General features: G+C 49.3%; 1 protein-coding gene across 2 annotated transcripts in view; it reads left to right on the top strand.

The window, feature by feature from the left end:
* FGD5 (FYVE, RhoGEF and PH domain containing 5) overlaps positions 1–13,340 on the top strand; it is a 118,887-nt gene that overhangs the window by 50,546 nt on the left and 55,001 nt on the right. The gene's annotated exons all lie outside the window — the stretch shown is intronic.

Genomic DNA, 13,340 nt, shown 5'->3' with positions numbered 1-13,340 from the left:
GATACAGAGGCTGAGTCACTGCACAGCTGGGGCTGCATCTTAACACACATGGGGAGACAGGGTCCTGTATTGGTGAGGCCAGGTGACAGCTCCTACTGACTTCTTGGGTCTGAGGAAGTTTGGGGCTTCCCAGAGCCCTTGTGGATGAAGTGAAATAGATCTGCATGATTTGAATCAAGATAGGCCTGAATTCTAATGACCTTAGGCCTCTGGGCTCAGTTTCTTCATCTGTGAAGTGGGAATCACGAGGATGAGTTAAGGAAAGTGTGAGTTTCATTAACTGAAGACAGTTTTGGAATGAAAGTTGGTTTCCCATACCCTGTGGCAGTGCTTAGATGGGATGTCGCTTGTCTGGAGGCAGACAGAGAGTTGGGTCCCTGCCTGATACAGGGGCCAAGTCACATTGGTGGTCCAGACCTCTTAGTGGGCATCAGGGCACGGTGGTAATTATACGTGCTGCCTCATGGTGCCTGGGAGCCTGGCTGATTATAGTCCTTCCACACACTGCTTCTTGGGGCTCGGGTTTATCTCGAAACAGAGAAGTGAAGAACTTGCCCAGGACCGCACGGCTGTTAGTCCATGTCATCCAGGAAACACCATGAGGTGCTGGGGGCCAGGAGTTTAGACCAAGAGGGACACCCCCGCTGCGGGGAGACAGACTAGGAAGGTTGAGACCAGCTTGACATTTCCCCCACACCATCCCCTGGTCCCCAGTTGTCTGCAGAGGAGTAGCTGGGGAGGTCAAGGAGCATCACCTCCTACCTGACTAGCCTCGTTTAGGTACTTTATCTGGTGTCTGTCTCCCATTCTTTGTCATTCTGTCCTTCCAAGCCTGGGCTAGTAGGTGTATCATGTTGATTAAAGACTGTGTCTGTGGAAGCGCTCAGCAGAAGTGCCTGGCACTTAACCTAGCTTTGTATAAATGGTCATGTCTTTCATTTTGTTTTCAAACCCTTGATTTCATTTCGTTTATCTCTCTGGTCAGGGTCTTCATAACGTGGCCTCCCCAGGACTATGGGAATGCTGAAGGGGGTTTTCCCACCTGGCTCCTCTTCAGTCCTTCCCCCAGTGGCTCCTGACCCTTCCTCTCCCTCTCTGGATAGAGTGTGTTGTCTTCCGCAATCCATGCCTCTTTGGCTCCTTACAAGTTCAAGGTTAATACCACCACCACTTTGGTGTAGTGGAGGGCACAGAAATTAAGTAACTTGCCCAAGGCCACTCTGCTAGTGATTGAAGGGGTTGGACTCAAAACCAGGTCTGGCTGGCTCCAAGCCCGCTGTTTGTTTGCTTGTTTGTTTGTTTTCCCCCTATAGCCCTGGAAGCCTTCTCTTACCTCTCCACTTCTTCCCCTCTCCCCAAAAAGAACTGTTGCCTGTTTGAGGGCAAGGGAGAGGAGCTTTGAGTTAGTGGTGCCAGTTAGAGATGATTGTGGCTTTTCTGGGCATCCTGCAGGGTCGTGCAGCCTGGGAGCAGAAAGATAGTTGCTATTTGGGATTTGGTCCCCACTCTGAAGCTGGGAGTTGGGTCTGGGTACCAGGCCAGGGAGAGTCGAAGGGCTGACGGAGCAGTGGGACATCCCCTATGCAACTTTCTGTACCTCAGGGTCCCCCACCTAGTGATGGTTCCCCACCATAGCACCAAGTTCTCTGTTAAACCTTCCTCTGGGACCACCTGCATTTCCTCCTCCAGCTGTGTTACCACTGGCCAGTCACTTCCCATTATAGGACCTCAGCTTCCCCATCTGCAAAATGAGAACATTAATAGTAACTGGGCTGTAGGAGGGTTGAATGAGGGCACAGATGTAAAAGTGCCAGCTACATAGTAGGGGCATGATAACCATCTGTTGTTCCTGTCTGGGAAGCAGAGGGGGAGAGGGAGAAGGGAGGGTACTATTTGCTCAGGACCATTGTAAAGACATGAAGTCCTAGGGCCCTGGACATTGGTGGTCATCTGGGTCAGCTTCCCAGCCTTGTGGTTTCCAGGCCATTGCATGGACACCCCCAGGAGCTTGCAGGGGCTGGGGTGGCATAGGGAATGAGAAGTTCAAACTCAGCTTTGATGCTCGCTAGCTGAGTAACTAGCAAATGGGCAATTCCTTAACCACTCTGCCCCTCCGTTTCCCCTTCTGTAAAACTGGGAAGACAATAATGGTGCCTACTTCACAGTAGTTTTGAGAGTGAATAAATCTGAGGAGACAAATGCCTGGCACACAGTAAAAGAACACATGGTCAGAGTGGGTGGGACCATGGGTAGGATAGGGAGGCAACCTATGCAAGGTCCAGTAGAGCTAAGTGATAACGACAGGGTTGCAGAACTGAGGCAGCTCCTCCAGGCATAGGGACCTCTTCTGTGTCTTGGCGGCAAGCCACGTAGAACCAATGGCCAGCCAAAGGCAGGGCCCACATCAGGAGCTGGGCTTGGAGACACTAGCATCCTGTCATTCTGAGAGCACAGAGGGAGAAGCGTGGGTCTAGACTCCTCAAGGCAGGTCAGTTCACCCTCGGGAGCCCAGCCTTCTCACCTACCAAATGTACGGAGCATCCCTTCCCTTCTGCCCTCGAGGCTTTCGTAATGAACCACAGTGGCAATCACCTTTAAAAATCAAGTTTTCGTTGCATGAGGCATGCTCCACTGGGTTCTCCTCATAAAGTGTGAAGTCATTACAGGTGAGGGTTAGATGCCCTGGGGTACTCATTCCTAGTTCCTGTGTCCCCATGGAGGTAGCTGTGGTACGCAGTTTGGTGTGTATCTTTCCAGAACCTTTTCCCTGCATTCATCTGTGTGTATCATTCATTATGAGTGGAAAATGGAGGGTACTGTTTGTGGAGTTGTTGTTTTCATATGTTGAATATATCGAACTAAAAGAAACCTGGTGTAACTGGGTTGCAGTCACTCGCTGGTATCGTAGAGATGGTTGCACATTGCCATACAGCGTCCTTATTTTTTTTTTTTTACTGCTGTATGGTATTCCAATTTATGGATACGCTGTCCTTTATTTTGCTATCCCCCTGCTGAGGGAACTTACGGGGTTTCTAATTTGTGTGCTCTACCAGCAGTATCGCAGTGTACTTGCCCACACACCTCCTTATGTCAGTGCTTTTCTCTAGAGTAGATCTCAGAAAGGGATTGGTGAGTCAGGTGCATTTTCAATCTCCGTACCTGCCACTACGGTGACCCCCAAGAGTTCATGACAGCACACTCCCTCCTGGCAGCCCTCGGTGCAGAAGAGGTCGCAAACTGCTGGGCCGTGGTGTAAATATGAAGGGAGGTTTCTGGAGGGAGCAATCTTTCCTGGCTTGTTCTTGCTGTAGAAGTTTTGGTGGCATGGGAGGTGGGGAGAAGGAGCATTTACTCCTCATTCTTTCATCTTCCACCGTCTCTGAAAATTCTGCTTCCTCAAAAGGCAAAGACCTCTCCCCTTCTGTGCCTCCATTACATCAAGGAGGGAAAAGGAGCCAGATTTCCCATGTCCAGCCACCTCCTAGGAGCAGACCTAAGGAAAGTGTGAATGATAGTGGAATTGCTTCCCCTGGGGCCTCAGGAGGCATGTTTGCAGTGAGTCCCACCCTTCCTGGAGTTTGATGTAAAAATAAATGTAAGGTGATGAGCTGCACTCTTCCAGATGTTTTGAGGTGGCCATGTCAGAAGGAGAGAGACTTGGATCAGGATGGGAAGCTGAGCCCAGCTGTCCACCCGCCCACCTGTCTGACTTCTCCTTCTCTTCCACTCAGAGATATTCAGGGGGTATGGGTTGAAGGAAAGAGAGGGCAAAAAAGGAAAAGCAAAAAGGACATAAAAATAGATCCAGCTGTGAAAGGAGACAAAGGCTGCCTGGCATGTCATTCCTCCCTGACAGCAAGCCTGGTTTTTAGACTAACTGAGACTGTTCAAGCTAAATACCAGCTCTTCGGAGACCAGCCCAGGAGTTGGTGGCCTCTCCGAGCCACCTCCTCCCTCCACCTCCTCCTCTCTTTGTGTGAGTCCTGTTGTCACCACATTTCCCTGATGAGTCCACCCTCGAGCCCAGGTAGAAATTTGCCCTGTCCTCTGGAACAGGCCTGTCCTGCCGTGATGCCCTCCCCAGCCCTGCCCAGACAGGTCATCTTTTCACTGGCTGCACCCATGGTCCAGGCAGCCTGGTCTGGGCCTTCTGCTGGTCTCGTGCCCCCAGACCTTGCACCTGCGACCTCACCCTGACCATCTGCTTGAACCCCGGTTATTTCCATTAGGCCAGTCCCCCACCTGGCTTAAATGCTGACATATGCTTTCTCCATGCCAGTCTTACAACCGGTTGTGCAGCCCTGAACATTGGCTCCATGGCATGTGCTCACTCCTCCTAGTCCCTGGGAGGCCCTCCTAAACCTGCAGAAGCTTCCTCAGGCTGCAGCCTGTTCTTCTTCCCAGAAAACAACCTCGCCCCTGGGTGAACATGAACTCCCTCCCGTCTGCATCTTCTCTTGTATCCTCACTCAGTTTCTCCCCGTCCCTCCCCTGCAGCAGAAATTTATTTACTAAGTAGCCACTGAGCACCTCCTATGCCAGGCACCCTTCCAAGGGCTTAAGATCCAGCAGCTACAAGACAGACCAGGTGCCTCCCTGCCCTGGTGGAGTTTCTACTCTAGTGAAGGAGATGAGCAGTTAGAAGGCTCCTAAGGTGGGCTTAGGCTGTGGAAGGGCTATCACATCAAACACACAGAATAAACCCTGGTGGTGGGAGCAGGGCTGCAGGGATGGGATGAGGGAGGAAATTTAGGCGGAGAGGCTAGAGAAGGCTTTTTTTTGCAATTAAAAAAATGTATTAAAATACACATAACATAAAAATCCACCATCTTAACTATTTTTAAGTGTATAGTTCAGTGGCATTAAGTACATTCACCCTGTTGTACACCACCACTACCATCCATCCACAGAACTCTTTATCTCCCCAAACTGAAACTTTGTCCCCACGAAACACTAACTGCCCACCCCCTTCCCCAGCCCCTGGCTGCCACCATGCTACTCTCCATGTCTACGATTTTGACTGCTCTGGGGACCTCATGTAAGTGAGTTAGAGTTATATGGAATTTGTCCTTCTGTGACTAGTTTATTTCACGCATAATACCCTCAAGGCACATCTATGTTGTAGCCTGTGTCAGAGTTTCCTTCCTTTTTAAGGCTGAAGAATATTCCACTTGTATGTACACATCACATTTTGTTTGTCATTCATCCACCAATGGGGACCGGGGTTGCTTCCACTTTTTGGCTCTTGTGAGTAATACTGCTGTGAACATGGTACACAGATGTCTCTTCGAGACATTGCTTCCAGTTCGTTTGTGTATGTCCCCAGAAGCGGAGTTGCTAAATCATATAATTCTATTTATTTTTTGAGGAACCGCCATACCATTTTCCACAGTGGCTGCCCCATTTTACATTCCAACCAGCAGTGGGGAAGGGTTCCAGTTCCTTAGAGAAGGCCTTTATGATGGGGAGGAAACCTTTCAACAGGGAGTTGAATAGTGTGAGCCAGCAAGAACTGGCGGGGTCTAGGGACAGAGCATTCTGGGCAGAGGACAGCAGCACAGAGGCAGGACGGTGAGAATGAGCCTCGAGAGCTAGACCAGCTCAGTAGATTGGAGCACAGGAGAGGGAGATGGGCTGCAGAGATTTTTTAGGACTTCCCTCACCCACAGACATTTTCAAGTCTTCCCTTACTGCTGTCATCCACCCTGCACAGCCCTCCCTGACCTCCATGAGCCAGGGTCTCCATGCTGTCCACCACAGACCCTGAGCCTCAGCCCTGGTGGTCTCTCGCCTTGGAAGTTCCCTCTTCCCTTGTTTTTTACTGGCTGCCTTTGTCCTGGTTCTCTCCCTACTTCTGTGGCTGTCCAACTCTGTGCCTCCACACCAGGCATTTATTTCCCAAGGCTCCTGAGCTCTTCCATCCCCATCCATCAGTCATCCTGTGTTCTGCTCAGGCAGCCCATTCCAGGCCAGCGGCCTAGGGCGGAGTTCCCAGAGCTGACCTCCTGGCCTGACACCTCTCTGCAGCCCAATGCTCCAGCCTCCAGCTAAACTTTTGGTCGCTTCTTGGAAGCCCCACATATACTGTCGTCTCCCCTTATTCACAGTCTTGCTTTCCGTAGTTTCAGTTACCTGTGATGAGCTTGATCTAGAAGCAAGTGATCCTCCTTCTGACATATATTCAGAAAGCCAGTAGTCACCTAACACCATGTCACAGCACCCACATCACTTTTATCACTTCATGTCATCATGTAGGCGTTTTATCACCTCATATCATCATAAGAATCAGGGTGTGTATGGTACTATAAGGTACTGTATAAGATATTTTTAGAGAGACCACATTCACATGACTTTTATTGTAGTATATTATTATAATTGTCCTATTTTATTACTAAGTACTGTGCCACTTTATTTTTTTAAGATTTTGTCTATTTATTTATTTGAGAGAGAGAGTGCACGTGCACATGAGCAGGGGGAGGGGCAGAGGAAGAAGCAGACTCCCCGGTGAGCAAGGAGCCCCATGTGGGGCTCGATCCCAGGACCCCAGAATCATGACCTGAGCCAAAGGCAGCTGCTTAACAAACTGAGCCACCCAGGCGCCCCCGTGCCTACTTTATAAATTAAACTTTATTATAGGCGTGTATGTCTAGGAAGAAACATGCTGTATGTAGGCATGCTGCATTTTATTGCGCCCACTTTGTTGTACTTCACAGATACTGCATTCTTCACAAATTGAAAGTTTGGGACAACCCTGCACCAAGCAAGTCTGTTGGCACCATTTTTCCAGCATTTACTCACTTCGCATCTCTGTGTCACATTTTGGTAATTCCCACAGTGTTTCAAACTTTTCATCATTATTATATTTGTTATGGTGATCTGTGATCAGTGATTACAGCTCAGCATTTTGTAGCAATAAAGTATTTTTAATTATGGTACACACGTTGTTTTTTAAAGTAATGCTCTTCATACTTAATAGAATACAGTATGGTATAAGCATAATTTTTATGCATCAGGAAACCAAAAAATTTATTTGACTTGCTTTACTGCGATATTTGCTTTATTATAATGCTCTGGAAGGACCCACAATATCTGCAAGGTATGCTCCTGTGGCGTTTGGCACTATCTATGGTTTCAGGCATTCTCTGGAGTCTTTAAACCTATCCCCCAAAGATAAGGAGGGTTCCTGTACCTCTGACTCAGCACATCCCAGACTGAACTTGGCATCTTCCCATCCCCTCGGCCTGCTTCCCCTCTTGTGCCTGCCATTCTGGGTGTTGGCACCAGATGCTAAAGGTTTGAAATCCCTGGCATTTCGTCTTCTATTGTCATGTGTTAATCACAGATCAAATGAAATTCAGCAAACTCCAAGGTCTTTGGCCAGGCATCATGAAGGATTCAAAAACAAGTCTGTCCGTTCTTCAAACCCACCTCAGGGTCTTTGGACTTGCAGCCACCTCCACCTGAAGCACTCATCCCACCCTTTGCACAGATGGCTAAGGGTTTCAAATGAAATGTCACCTCCTCAAAGAGGTCTCCCCTGCTCAGTGCTCAGTTGCAGCGTTCCTGTCTACTTCCTTCCTCATATTTGTCTCAAGCTGTGATTATGTGTTTCTTCTTCTGCTTACTTGCATGCCATTTGCCTTTCCCTGTAAGCATAGCTCCAAGAGGGCAGGACCACATTTTTTTTTTAAGATTTTATTTATTTGTTTGAAAGAGGGAGAGAGTGCATTCATGAGTGGTGGGGGAAGGGGCAGAGGGAGAGGTAGACTCCCCACTGAGCAGGGAACCCCGATGCAGGGCTGGAGATCCTGAGATCCTGAGATCATGACCTGAGATCATGACCTGAGCCAAAGGCAGACGTGTCACCGGCTGAGGCGCCCCTGGTGCCACACTTCTGTTCACATTTATGTCTTTATGGCCTGGCACATAAAATAGTACTCAGTAAATATTCTCGAAAAAACTAATAAATAAATGAATACATTAGACTCAGTTCCTGCAGTCAAGTAAGGAAAGCAAACCTAGATGCATGACAGTTTAATAAATGAAAACCTTTGTTTGGTCTTGTATAATTTACTTTGCATAGTGAGGGGCAGAGCTGGGAGCCTGCCTGGCTTCTCACCAGCTCCCCAGTAATGATGCAGAGGGTGTGACAGTTCAGCAGCGTAAGCAAGAGACATTTCAAGACAGTGTGAACGGTGGAGGATGAGGGACACAGACTCTCAGAGACTAGGGGCTCAGAGGTCTAGAGGCGGCCAGGACACCTGCATGTCCCATACACCTTGTTCAGGGTCCTGGAGGGCTGGATGTGGAGGCAGTTAGGATGCCCTGACCCTAAAAGAGCTTGTTCTGTGGCTGATTTTCCTCTCCGCTACATCTAGATATGCCCGTGGCCCCAGCGTGGGATTGGGGCCACCATCACACTCACCCTCCCTTTCTCCTTCCTGGCCTCATGGCAGCTGCTCTGTGTACCTAGTCTGCAGCCCTGCAGCCCAGAGTTGGACTTGGAGACCTGCGGCCCCCCAGAAACCCCCCAGACTTACTGCACCAGGATCTGTATGTTCACCAGATCCCCAGCAGAGTGTGTCTGCTCACTGAAGTTTGAGCCCTGGCCTGTGTACATCGGCCAGCCAGTCTATATGGAGCCCCCACAGGGCCCTCAGCCCTCCAGGTGCGAGGAAAGAAGCCAGTGTGGTGCCCAACCATGGGGCACTCACAGCCAAGGTGGAGAGTGAAAAAGCTCTGACATGATAGTCTCTAAACCTTATATTTATGTTTTTTGCTCTTTTCTGTATATTATATCTCATGAGTTAAAATCAACGGCTGCCTGTGAGATAGAACAGTTGTGGGGCAGCCCGGTGTCCTCAGCTGTATGAACTAAGCTCCAAACAGGATAAGTGGCTCAAGTCTTAAGAGTCAGGACAATCAGGGAGGCTTCCAGGAGGAGGTGAGGTCTTAGTGCTCCACAAAGGAGAGTAGGATGTAGTTAAGTGAAAAGGAGAAGGAAGGTACACAGGAGGCACAAACAGACAGTATGGAATACAGCCATTGACTGGCTTCTTGAGGTCATGGCTGGTCCTTTCTTGACCTGACATGAGATGGTGAGGACAGGAAGACCAAATATCATATGAGCCTTTTCAAACAGTGCGAACTTGCCAATCACAGTTACAACCACTCTCTTAGGATTCTAGAAGCTGAGAGAGCTGACAGGGGCATTTTGATATCACTTTGTTTTGTTTTGTTTTTTACTGCGGTAAGAACACTTCACATTAATTCTACCCTCTTAATGTCTATTGACGGATGAATGGGTAAACAAAGTGTGGTCATGAATATACAATGGAATATTATTCAGCCTTAAAAAGGAAGGAAATCCCGTCACGTGATACAGCATGGATGAACCTGGAGCACATTGTGCTAAGTGAAGTAAGCCAGTCACAGAGGGATAAATGCTGCATGATTCCATTTACATGAGGGATCTAAAACAGTTGAAGCAGAGAGTAGAATAATGGTTGCCAGGGGCTGGGGGAGAGGGAAATTGAGAGTTGCTATTCAGGGGGTATAGTGTCCCAGTTATGCAAGAGATTGCTTTGTCTTACAGGAAGGAAAACTACAGCTCATAGAGAAGCCATTGCCTGCTGGGGGTTATTCAGCAGGTTTGAGGCAAAGTCCACAGTAGAAATCAGGTTTCCTGGTCTCTCATTCGGGGCCTTCCCAGATGCTTCTGTGAATATATTACAAACTGCATCCAGAAGCAAAGATTCCCTCCAAAACTAAAAGTTTCTTAAAGCATATAGGCCAAAGCCAGACTCAAGCAGCCTGGCTTCAGGAACTAGAATAAGGCAGGTGTCAGCATGAACTGTAGGCAGCCACTTGGTCCTGGGGAGCCAGGAGACTTCTGTACGGTCCTACCTTCTCCCTACCCTCCTCCTCGCTTGTGTTGCCTCTCTTTCACCATCTTTTTTTTTTTTTTTAAAGATTTATTTATTTATTTGACAGACAGCCAGTGAGAGAGGGAACACAAGCAGGGGGAGTGGGAGAGGAAGAAACAGGCTTCTCCTAGAGGAGAAGCCCGATGTGGGGCTCGATCCCAGATCGCTGGGATCACGCCCTGAGCCGAAGGCAGACGCTTAACGACTGCGCCACCCAGGCGCCCCTCTCTTTCACCAACTCTATCCCTTCTCTGCCTCCTGTGGGAGCACAGCTGACAGCTGGGATTAAAATGAGCCATGCCTCCCCGAGCCCCTGTCTCTGAATTTCCCAGTGGCCACTGAAGGCTGTGCTGGACACCCTGACCTGATTCCCAGGGGAAAGACAATGTGTGTGATGGTGGTGCCTGGAGGAACTTTGGAGACAGCACTCTCCAAGAGTCTGGTGACACTTGCGAGTCCTGAGCATTCTCCTTTCTCCAGATGTGGCCTCGGAACACTCCAGCAAGCCCCCTCACTGGGACCCTCTCAGGATTTCCCCAGGGCTTGACACAGCCATAGAAGGCAGTCCCTCCCCACTTCTGGGTGGACTTTTCTTTCAATGGGCTATGTGGCTGAGGAGGCTGGCAAATCCAGAGCATCAGGATGCCTGCCTTGGGGCTCTGCAACCCCTCAAGGTTAGTGTGTGACTTAGAGACACTTCCAGAGATCGTAGGGAAGTTCCGGCACAGGGACCTGCAGGAACTGAAAAGGCCCAGAGGTAGGGAAAAACAAGGTGTAAAATTGTGTTCCGTGGGGCATGGAGGAATGCAGGAGAGGTGTCCGGAAAGGGTCTCTAGGCTGAATCACAGGCAAAGGGTAGGACTTACCTTTGCCTCATTTCCCTCATCTGCAAAATGGAGATAATAAGAATAGTACCTTGCTCATAGGTTGTTGGAAGGATTCAGTGAGAATATATGTAAAAAACTAGAGCCATTCTTAGCACATAATAAGTGTTCAATGAATGCTAGCTGTTCTATTATGAAGTAGCTATTATTATTATTATTATTATTATTATTATTGCAGCTGCGTTACAGATGAGGCTCAGAGAAGAGAAATCACCTGTTCAAGGGCATAGGTGTAGGAAGGAGTGGAGTCCAGGATTTGAACCCAGGTCTTCCGACACCAGAGCAGGGGCTCTCAGCATCATTCTGGATGATGAGTCCTTTCTGCAAATGCTAGGGAACCATAAGAGGCACTCAGGGCTGTAAGTGACAGCAAAAGGTGGCCACCATGACCTAGGATGGATTGGAGTAGGTGAAAGACTGGAGCTCCCAAAGAGCTAAGAGACAAGTTCAGTTGAGGGATGCTAGGAGCTCTGGTCCAAGATGGTGACCAGAAAGCTCATCACTTCCAAAGTAGGGAAGTTCTGAGTGTGGAGAAGGCCCAGGCTAAGTGGAGTAGATGTACATGTGGCAAAAGTCATTGGAGAAGGAGTCGTCAAGGAGCTGAGAGGCAGAGGGTCCTGGTGTGGAGAGTGGAGTGCCCTGGTAACCACAGATAGGGAGAACCGAGCCAAGCACGAAGACCCAGGACATGGGGCTTGACCAGAGGCTGACAGAGAAAAGCATGGAAGGAAAGAGGTGGCTGTTTAAAGGCAGAGCAGATGTGAACCCAGGAGTCCTGGAAATAGGAAAGGTGGTGAGAAACCAGGAGCTTTTGAGATGATTTTTTCGACTTCTGCCAAGTAGGACATTGTGGAGAAGGAACGTGTGGCTCCTGGGCCTACTTGGGACCCTCCTGAGGGCTAGGCCATAAAGCCGGGGGTTTGTTGGCCTGCTTTTCACAATAATAATAATTATTACTATGACTATTACACAGTGATAACGATGCCTCCCTCCTCTGTGGCTCTTCACTGAGATGAGCTTTTCCACTTAAAATCCTGTATGAGCTTTGCAACAGCCTCTAAAACAGCAGTTGTCAAAACCTTTTGGTCTCACACCTCTCTCTCCTCTTAAAAATGATTGAGGACCCCATAGAGTTTGTGTTTCTGTGAATTTCATCAGTCAGTATTTGCCACATGAAAAGGTAACATTGAGAAAACTTTTAAACATCTTTTAATTCATTTAAGAATAACAGTAATAGGTCCATTGCATGTTAAAATAAATGGCATTTTTTATGAAAAATAACTTTTCAAAAAAACTTAGAAGCATAACATTGTTTTTCCATTTTTGCAAATATTCATAACGTCTAGCTTCCTAGAAGACAGCTGGATTCTCCTGGCCACCTCTGTGCTCAGGCTGTTGGAATTGTTGTTTGGGCTAGCTTCCCAGAGAAGTAGTCAAAAAAGGGAGACAGAACCCCAGAGGTTCTCAGGCCACGGTTGGGGAACTGCTCTTCTAGAAGGAAGCTAAGCACCTGCATGTAATAGCTGGAGAAACTGAGGCATGGAGACAGAGGACTAGGACTTCTAGCTCTTTCTGTGACTGCTACCAGGAGGGTCCCTAAAGAAGGACTAGCCCTCCCAGGTTGGTCCCAGAATAGCCTGGGTTGACTGGCTGGTTTGCCTGGGGCCTGGGGAGGAAGTGCAGGACTGGGCGGCCCTGGGGAACTGGGAAGATAAGCTGCCTCGGCCTTGGGCAGAGGGGCCAGTGGTGGCCTGATACAACACCCACAGCGTCAGCCTGAGAAACACGATAGCGCAGGCCCTGGCGCCCCCAGCCCCCACACTTCTGGGAGGAACCCTGTTCCCAGAAGTCTGTCCCTGGACACTGCCGTCAACCTCGGAGTTCATTTCCTGGTTAAACAAACATCTATATTAAATGGCCCGGTTGGGCAACGCCCAGTAGCAGCTTCTGAGGAGAGCCTCGGGCACATGGCCTGCCAGGCCCCCTTCTTATCCGGCTGGTGAAGACACATCCATCATCAGCAGAGTCACTAAAGCAGGACGGCCCCATGCGTCCCACCCAGAGTCTGCCCGTCTGGCAGGAGGGGTTGGGAAGGACGTGCAGAGTGGCCCGTGCCCTAGCCCTACCAGAAGTCTGCCCCTGACAGCTTTGAGATTGAAACAATGGTAATGGTGACAACTCCAAAAGTTGGGGTGGGCCTGACCACTCCCATCCATCTTCTCATCGTCTCGTCCTGGCAGGTGGGAGTGCTGACCCCATCTTCAGGATGAGGACATGGAGGCATCTGAAGAGGGCTTGCCCTCAGTCACATAGCCACTCGTGGCCTGGCTGGGATGTGGGTCCAGGCATCCTGACTTCCAGCCTAGTTCTCTTTCCTGTGTAGCATGGTAGGCACTGCTCCAAGGGTCAGAGATTAGAGAGAACCTAGTCACAGGTCTAGCCTGGGCTCCCCCTGGAGTGCCAGACTCCTGCTACCACCTTTCCAGTACAGGTGAAGGATAGGTGTTTCCAACTTGAAAACCCCTGCCAT

The sequence above is a fragment of the Ailuropoda melanoleuca genome, chromosome 4 (assembly GCF_002007445.2).
Source record: "Ailuropoda melanoleuca isolate Jingjing chromosome 4, ASM200744v2, whole genome shotgun sequence".
In the NCBI taxonomy this organism is placed as follows: Eukaryota; Metazoa; Chordata; class Mammalia; order Carnivora; family Ursidae; genus Ailuropoda; species Ailuropoda melanoleuca.
The sequence above is the reverse complement of the archived record's forward strand: the minus strand, read 5'-3'. Positions and strand labels throughout refer to the sequence as shown.